The sequence below is a fragment of the Sciurus carolinensis genome, chromosome 6, assembly GCF_902686445.1.
Source record: "Sciurus carolinensis chromosome 6, mSciCar1.2, whole genome shotgun sequence".
Classification (NCBI taxonomy): Eukaryota; Metazoa; Chordata; class Mammalia; order Rodentia; family Sciuridae; genus Sciurus; species Sciurus carolinensis.
Window position 1 is genome coordinate 149,700,181 of NC_062218.1, and position 9,258 is coordinate 149,709,438.

Consider the following 9,258-nt stretch of genomic DNA (forward strand, 5'->3'; position numbering starts at 1 on the left):
GGATAAAGAAAATGTGGTATATGTGCACAATGGAATATTTCTCAGTCTTAAAGAAGAATGAAATTAAGGCATCTTCAGGTAAATGGATGGAGTTGGAGAATACCATGCTAAGCAAAATAAGCCAATCTCAAAGAATGTTTTCTCTGATATGTGGATGCTAATTCACAATCAGGTTGGGGGATAGGGAAGAATACAATTAGTTACTCTGGATTAGGTAGAGGGGAGTGAAGGGAGGGAAGGGGTATGGGGTTTGGAATGATAGTAGAATGAATCAGACATTATTACCCTGTGTACCTATCTGACTACAAGACAGGTGTGATTCTACATCATGTACAACCAGAAAAATAGAAATTATAATGCATTTATTTATGATGTGCCAAAGTGCATTCTACTGTCATGTATAACTAATTAGAACAATTAAAGAATAGATGTGATAGCTAGAAATGTGAGACACAGATCAGTGAACATTGGGATAAATATCCCCATAATAAAAGTCTACAATTTTTTTGGGGGGGTGCTGGGGATTGAACCCAGGGCCTTGTGCTTACAAGGCAAGCGCTCTACCGACTGAGCTATCTCCCCATCCCCTAAATTTCACAATTTTAATGAGATATTGGAAGCATCTTTATTCTAATAACTGCATATTTTTCTTCCTGTTAAGCTCTGCACATTCCCAAGCAAAGATTATATTATTACTATTTAAAAGGAAAACAGGTCAACATTTTTTTCCCCTCATCCAGGACACATTTTTTGGTTATCTTATCATAAAATCTCTAACCAGAGTGTTTCAAGAGATACATTGCCTCTCTAAATTCGGATCCTGAGAGATTTTCAGTGATGTTCTCAACTCTGATGGCCAGGACATTACCCAAGTTGCTTTTAAAGCATACAGGTCACTGGGTCTACCCACAGCTTTCAAGGTTGGCGATATGGGCCGTGACCAAGATGTTATTTTTTTAAAAAGTCACTAACTACTGGACTTCACGCCTTGGAAAGATATTTGGTTGTTAACATCATTCCTTCCTTCCTTCCTTCATTCAATATATATTCACAAAATACTTTATATTTGAAAATTAATGCATATTTTTCTCTATTAGGAAATATTAGTGAAAAATGCAAGAGTCATAACCTTAAGGATATCCATTTTAGCAAGGGAAACAGACTGTAATGAGCATAGTAAATAAGCTCTCTGTGCAATAGCATGGGTGGAGAGGACAGAAAGCAGAGCAAGAAATGAGGTCAGGAGTGCTGGGTTGCGAAGGTAGGGACAGGGGACCCGTAGCCATATTAAATAAGGTGGTGAGGGCAGGGCTTTAAAAGATTCAAAGGAGGGAAGGGCATTAAGTAGATTCTGGAGAGAGGGTTCCAGAGAGGAACCAGGGGGAACACTCTGGGGAGTAATATGTCTTATTATTGAGACTGAGTGGTAAGACCAGGCGGAGGACATCAGGTGGCCAAGTGATGGGGACAGGCTGGATGTGGACCTTCCAACAATCTTAAGAAAGGTAGCTTTTGGGCTGGGGTTGTGGCTCAGTGATAGAGCACTCACCTAGCATGTGTGAGGCACTGGGTTCGATTCTCAGATTCTCAGCACTGCATGTAAGTAAATAAAAACAAAGGTCCATCAACAACTAAGAAACATATTTTTTTTAAAAAATAGGTAGCATTTATTCTAAAATAGGGAGCTATTGCAATGTTTTGGGAAAAGCAATTCCATGATTTGACTTGTCTTTTAAAGGGATTACTCTAGCTGCTAAAATGAGAACAGTGTGTCAGGAGGCCAGAGCAGTTCCTGGAGGCCCACCTACTAGACTGTGGAAATGATCCAGGTGAGACGTTGCGGTGACTCAGCACAGGTGGTAATGGGGAAGGGGTGGGAGTGGTCATATTGTAGATATATTTTGAAATGACAGATTAAGTAATTTTCTGATGTATTGAACATACAGTGATAGGCAAAGAAGAGTAAAATATATTACCAAGTTTTTGACTACAGTAACTGAAGTTGCCAACAACTTTGGGAGAAAAATCTGTCTTGACTATTTTATTTGGGATGTCCATTTGATATTTAAAATACAGTGTCAAAAAACTGCTTGGAGTTTGGAAGAGTGGTTTGGAGTGAATATATAGTGAATAAAGTACCTAAACACCAGGAGATTGGGAAGCAGACTAGAAATCAGCATAGGACTCTGAGGAGGGACAATTGGTGAAACAGAAGCAAAACCCAGAAGGCACCAAGGAGTTTGGTTCCAAGAGTGAAAGTGTCTACCACAAAGCAGGCTATGCCGTTGCCTAAAACTGTGTGTACCCATACTCAGTTATTCTTGCAGATATGTGGGTTTCATTCTGCTGCTTGAGAAATGGTTACTAAGCACACGCTATGTGCTGGAGAGACTGCTGGTGCTGGGAATCAGTCAACCTCTGGATTGGTGAAAGCTCTCCCTGAGGAAGTGAACTCTAAATTTTACCAGGAAAACATGACTAGGAATTTATGAGGTAAAAGTTTTGGGAATGAAGAAAAATGTCCCAGGAAGAAGAAACAATAAGAACAAAGGACTAGAAGTGAAGACGTGAATAGTGTCTGTGGAATTCAAAGTGATCCAACCTGAAGGGATCTGGAGTTCAAGAAGCAGCAAAACCTAAAGTGAACAACGAAGAGATCACAGAAGACCTTGGGTGCCATGGTAAATTTGGGCTTTTCACAGGATACAGAAGAAAGGTTGAAGGACTTCAGGTGGAGAAGTGGTATGATTATGTTTATATTCTGAAAACATCACCCTGGTTGTGGTATATGGTAAAGGCTGATGTGATGGTTAGTTTTGTGTGTCAGCTTGTGGGCCCTATGGCCCTCATAAATGGTCAAACATTACTTTAGATGTTTCCGTGGAGGTACTTTTGGAAGAGGTTAGCATTTAGGTGAGTGGATTTTGAATTAAGCAGATTTTCCTCCATAGCATGAATGGGTGACATAATCATGTGAGAAATTTCTTATGATAAATCCCTCCATTATGTCTATGTATTCTATTGGTTCCATTTTTCTGGAGAAGCCTAATTGATACATCTGAGAAAGGCAGTCTGAAATGCAAAGGGTCCAGCAGGCTCTCCATGTGCTTTGTGGGCCTGGGGAACTCCCTATAAATTTGCTTTTTCTTAACCACTGGGAGCGCTCGGGGCTACCACAGAACTAGGGCCACAGCCAGGTGCCAGCGGCCTCATTATCTGCCAAAGATGGAAACAATAGCTCACTTCACACTGGCAAGATTCCCCCCTGTAATTTAATTTTTGCTGAAGCTTCTTAAACATTTAAAAGTTTTTATTTATTAATCATTTTGTACTTTGTATGCATCAATAGTTTCATTTTATAAATTGTGAAAGATTCTCTAAATGTTCAAACGAATTCCTGGCAAGTGGAATGAGAAATTAAAATGAATAAATAAAGATTTGGCAAACTGCTTCTGAAAGGTTGCCAGCCTTGAGTGGAGCTTTGATCCCTTCAAGGGTATCCTCAAAACACTGAAGAAAATGAAGTGAGAAAAGAATCCTGTTTTAGTCAGTTATTTCGCTGCTGTGACTTAAATGTTTGACCAGAACAACTGTAGAGGAGGAAAGGTTTATTTGAGGGCTCTGGTTTCAGAAGTCTTAGTCTGTATAAGGTGGGCTCCATTCCTCAGGTCTGGAGGTGAAGCAGAAAAACATGGCAGGAGGGAGTGGTAGAGGGAAGCAGCTCACATCATAGCGATCAGAAAGCAGAGAGAGGTTCCATGCTCCAGATATAAAATATATACTCCATAGCCATGCACCAGTGAACCATCTCCTTCAACAACGCCCCATCTTGTCTCCAGTTACCACTCAGTCACACTCAGTTAATCCCATCAGGGATTAATTCACTGATTAGGTTAAGGCTATAACCCACTCATTTTTCCTCCAAACCTTGCATTGTCTCACATGTGAGATTTTGGGGGACACCTCACATTCAAACCCATTTCTCTTCTCCTCCTCTTCCTCCTCCTCCTCTTCCTCCCCCTCCCCTCCCTCTCCCCCTTCCTCTGCCTCTCCCCTCCCCCTCCCCCTTCTCCTCCTCCTCTTCCTCCTTTGGGGTTTAAGTTAGACTTGTTCGTCTCAGAGAATGGGAAATGTGAATCCTACTATGGGATTGTACTACTCTTGTATTGATGTTTGCACACAACACATGTTTACACAGTACATGACATTTCCATGCCATGAATTGCACAACACTTGGGGAACAGTTATTAGTCTGAATATTCAGAAATATTCACTTGATCTCTAGGGAGGAATTAGCTTCTTGACATCCTGTTGACCAGATGACCAGAGAGGTATGCTCTTTATTGCTCTGTGTTGTCTTAGCTGTAGTAATATTCAGGGTTTTTTTCTTTTTTTTTTAACATAATCTTTTACATTGAGAGGTATTGCTTTGATATTTCAAAATTGTTTTAAAAGAAGATCTAAAAAAAATAGCTATTTTACAGAGAGAGAAGGCAAGCAAGACAGTGGACTTTCAAAGTTCTTTAGACCATATTTTTAAGTTACTCATTCAATTTATTTAAGTGGCCATAAACTCTTACCCAAATAAATAAAGGTCAAAGTCAAAGTATCTAGAATTTGGCAGTTCTGATATTTTCACAATCATATACATGAGTCTAAAACTATAAACATAAAATAGAAGTTTAGGATTAAAATTTTTATTTCTTCTCTTTAAAATTTTGGTCCTGTTTCTGACTTCACCTTCCAAGATGGTATCCTAAAAGTTGAACTAAAGCTACATAACACAATAGGTAGCAGTAAAGTAAAGGTGGACTGCAGGAGATTTGGAGTTGGCTCTTTGGAGGATGTCATACCAGAGGATATCTTGTGTCCTCTACAGCAGAGACATGACAATCCTAGTTCATACCTCCCTCTATTAAATTCACAGCACATATAGAGTGTTGGGGGCATCAGGTACAAAGTTTCTGAATTTCATCTTTCCTTCCTCCTTTCATTTCTTCCTGCCCTCCTTCCCTTTATTCCTGCTTCTTTTCCTGGTCTTTTCCAGGGACACCTAGGCCAGGACCAGTTTCCTCAGGTGTCACTACACACTAGTGATTTTTGAAATGATTTATCAACTATAGACATTTATTATTGCAATTAGAACCAAATTTCTCCTCTTTTACATCTTTCCTTTCCCTGGCTGCTGCTTCTTTTTAGGTATTTCTGGAAATTTTTCATTGGTGCTTCACTTCACCTCCAGTCTACGTTGGATCTTTGGAGCACCATAGTTTGTGAGCAGGGCCTATGGCTTGTTTGATTGATGAGCCCATGTTCCCTGCCTTGAGTGGTCATGTCTTCTTCAACGACGGTGTCTCCTTGAGTCCCCAGTGCCTCATTTTATTCTCTAACGTTCGCATGGCGTCAGCCTCCAGGACAGGGAAGAACACTGATCCTGGTACGGTTAGATGGCACAGAAATGCGTCCATATACACTCTCAGGAAGTTTCTGATCTGTTACCTCCTCTGCCTCAGCTGGAGGATGACAGCAAGAGGTCAACAGCATGAGCCTTGGGTGCAAGAAAAAAATGACGTAGTCAGCGTCTCTCGGACCAGACCCCACCTGTGTGGGATATGGAAGATTTGATGCTTGGAGGCTCTGCATTCTGAGGTCGATCTGGTAACACTGGGCTTGCCATTCTCAAACGAGCACTGAGCAAGGCTCAGCAGTGACTGTCATCCCAGCTCTCTACAGACCCCAACACTCCCTAGTATATGACATCAGTCTCTGTTACCTGTTTACAATTTCTGCTAAGCCATCTGTAAGCATGTCGGTTTGCAAGGCACAGGATACAGGATGTATTGATGCTCTACTCAAATGTTCCCTTTTTTTAAAAAAAAAAAATTGTAGTTGTAGATAGCATGCCTTTATTTTATTTGCTTATTTTCATATATGGTGCTAAGGATCAAGCCCAGTGCCTCATATGTGCTAGGCAAGTGCTCTGCCACTGAGCCACAGTCTCGGCCCTCGGATTTCCTATCTTATTAGCCTTCTAACTTCTACATCTAAAGTCCACCACACATACCCGTTTGGATGCCTACTTCTAGGAACATCGTGTTAGATTCTGATACCAAATTCATCCTCTTGTTTCTTATCTCACTTCTTGGGGTAGAGAGGAGACTAAGGAATCTGAGTTCTTAGATGGATACATAGAGATAAATCTAACTTTTTAAGGAAAGATATATAGAAAACGCCACTTTTCTCTGCTGCTGAGTTGCCTCATCCTATTTTATTCTTTCGGTGTGTTTGGCTGTCTTAGCAGCTTCTTGTGGCAGTGTCCTGGGCCTGGCTTCCTGAGCTTCACTGTGCCATATGCCCTGGGGTCTGCCATTTCCCCAGGTCACTGCCACCGAAATAAAGTCCATGTCTCTACCTGAATGGAACCTACTGCCCTTTCTCTCCTCAGTCCCTGAGAAATTGTTCCCCTCTTTTACCTTTAAAGACACCTTCATTATTCTCAGTCCTGGTGGGACAGTAAGCAGTATCTCTGGGTATGACTTACCAGCTTCTCCATCCTTCCAATTAAAATCTCTGAAGTGCAAAAGCAAACATGCAAACAAATACACATAACCAGGTAGCTATAAGAAACAAAAGTCCAGAGCATGCTCAAAGCAATATATCGATGTTTTCTTATCGACACTTATTAAAGCTATCAAAACTTATCAACTGAGAAGCATCAAACCAAGCTAGTTCCTTGATTCTAGCCCGCATTTTGGGGGGAATGGCCCTGAGGTATAGAGGACAGGAGAGGACTTGAACATCTGGGTAATGTTCTCTTATGGAGATTTGAGAGGACATACATGTTCTTACATTTTGCTGCTGTCTACTTTAGGTAATCAAAGATTATGAACTGAATGTGGTTCTTGTCATCCCTGAGAATTTTCAGCTTTAAATTTTTGTTATTCTGAGACATGAATTTCATGGTTCAGAGAAATGTTGTTTTTTTTCTTTTTGTCAGGAAATGTTTACTTGCTTTTTTTTCTTTATTTTCACTTTTTATATTGGTTCACTATAGCTGCACATAAGTGTGGGATTTGTTGCTATATATTCATACTTGTACACAACACAGTAATATTATTTGTTATAATAAATAAATAAATAAATCTCTAGTATTCCCCCTTTTCCTTTCCTTGCCCGTCCCTTTTCTTTATTCTATTGATCTTCCTTCTATTTTCATGATATTCCCTCTCCTTGCCTTTCTTTTCCCTTTTCCTTTCTAGCTTCCACATATGAGAGAAAATATATCACCTTTGACCTTCTGAGTTTGGCTTATTTTACTTAATGTAATGTTTTGAAATTCTGTATTTCTCCTAAGAATGACATGATTTCATTTTTTAATGGCTCAGTAAAATCCTATTGTGTATATATACCACATTTTCTTTATTCATCTATTGATAGATATCAAGTCTAGGTTCAGAGTTTGGCTCTTGTAAATTGTGCTGCTATACACATGGGCATGCATTTATTGCTATAGTATGTTGACTTTAATTCTATGTATGATGACTTTAGTTCTTTAGAGAAAATACTGAGAAGTGGTAAATCTGGGTCATAGTAAATCTGGGTCATATGGTGGTTCCATGCCTAGACTTTTGAGGAGCCTCCAGACTGATTTCCACAATGGCTGTATTAATTTAGAGTCTCACCAACATTTTGAAAAGGTTCTTTTTTCTTCACATTTTCTCCAGCATTTATTATTGTTTGTATTCTTGATGACTGCCGTTCTGAATGGCGTGAGATGAAATTGCAGTGTAGTTTTGATTTGCATTTCCTAAATTGCCAAATGATGTTGACATTTTTTCATATATTTGTTAGTCATTTGCATTTCTTCTTTTGAGAAGTGTCTGTTCAGTTCATTTTCCCATTTATTAATTTTTTTAGTGTTTAGTTTTTAAACTTCTTTACATACTCTAGATATTAATCCTCTGCCAGAAAAGTATACAGCAAAGATTTTCTTCCATTCTGTATGTTCTCTCTTCATGAATGAATTACTTCCTTTTCTGTGTAGAAAGTTTTAAATTTGATGCCATCACATTTGTTAACTTTTGGCACTATTCTCTGAGCTTTAGGGTTACTATTGAGAAATTCATTGCCTGTGCCTATATGCTGGAATGTTTTCCCTACATTTCCTTTTAGGGGTTGCATAGTTTTAGGTCTTATTTCTAGATCTTGATCCATTTTGAGTTGATTTTTGTGCGGTGGGAGACAGGGGTCTAGTCTCATTCTTCTACATATGGATAACCATTTTTTTTTTCCAGCACCATTTGTTAAAATGGCTGTGCCTTTTCCACAGTGTAAGTTTTTGGCACCTTTGTCAAGGATCAGATAACTACATCTGTGTGGGTTTATCTCTGAGTCTTTTGTTCTGTTCCATTGGTCTGTATGTTTGTTTTTATGCCAGTACCATGCAGTTTTTGTTACGATAGCTCTGTAGTATAATCTAAAGTCCAGTATTGTGATGCCTCCAGCATTGCTTTTTTGGTTCATAATTGTTATGACTATTCTGGGTTTTTTATTCTTCTGAATGAATTTTAAGACTTTTTTTCTAGTTCTGTGAAGAATGTCATTGATATTATTATGGGAATTGCTTTGAATCTGGATATTTCTTCTAGTACTTTGACTATTTTAACAATATTAATTTTGCCTATCCATGAACATGGGACGCCTTTCTACTTCTTGTGTCTTTTTCAATTTTCTGAGAAATAATTTTCATGAAAGATCTCATGTATTTTAGAATTAGAGCAAGTCCTAAAGAGTGCAAGGTTATCTAAACATTCTCCTTTAAGATGTTACAATGGTTGGAAAATAAGAGAGGAACTTTTTTCAATACCAACTGATCAGCTCTTTTGGGGGCAATTATCTCAGCAATTTCCCTTCTTGCAGTATGTGAACCATGAACCGTATACCTGTTGGTCCTATAATCTTTCTATCACCCACATGGACTTGTTTGTGCACAGGCACATGCACACACACATACACAAACACACACACACACCACTGTCATCACCACCACCAACAGTAACATGAGTATGTTTGTGTATTTGAGCATAGATATGCTCTAAGGATAAGAAATGCAGAAACAGCAAGAGGGATTTCAAGGCAAGTGCAAGAATTTTCCATTCCTAGATTTCTTTTTTTATTTCTTTTTTTAGTTGTAGTGGATGCAATACCTTTATTTCATTTATTTATTTATATGTGGGCTGAGGATCAAACCCAGTGCCC

General features: G+C 39.0%; 1 non-coding gene across 1 annotated transcript; it reads right to left on the reverse strand.

Moving 5' to 3' along the window:
- Positions 1 to 507: 507 nt before the first annotated feature.
- On the reverse strand, positions 508 to 582 carry Trnat-ugu (transfer RNA threonine (anticodon UGU)). Its single transcript has one exon. It is a non-coding gene; the product is annotated as a tRNA-Thr (tRNA).
- Between the last annotated feature and the right edge of the window lie 8,676 nt (positions 583 to 9,258).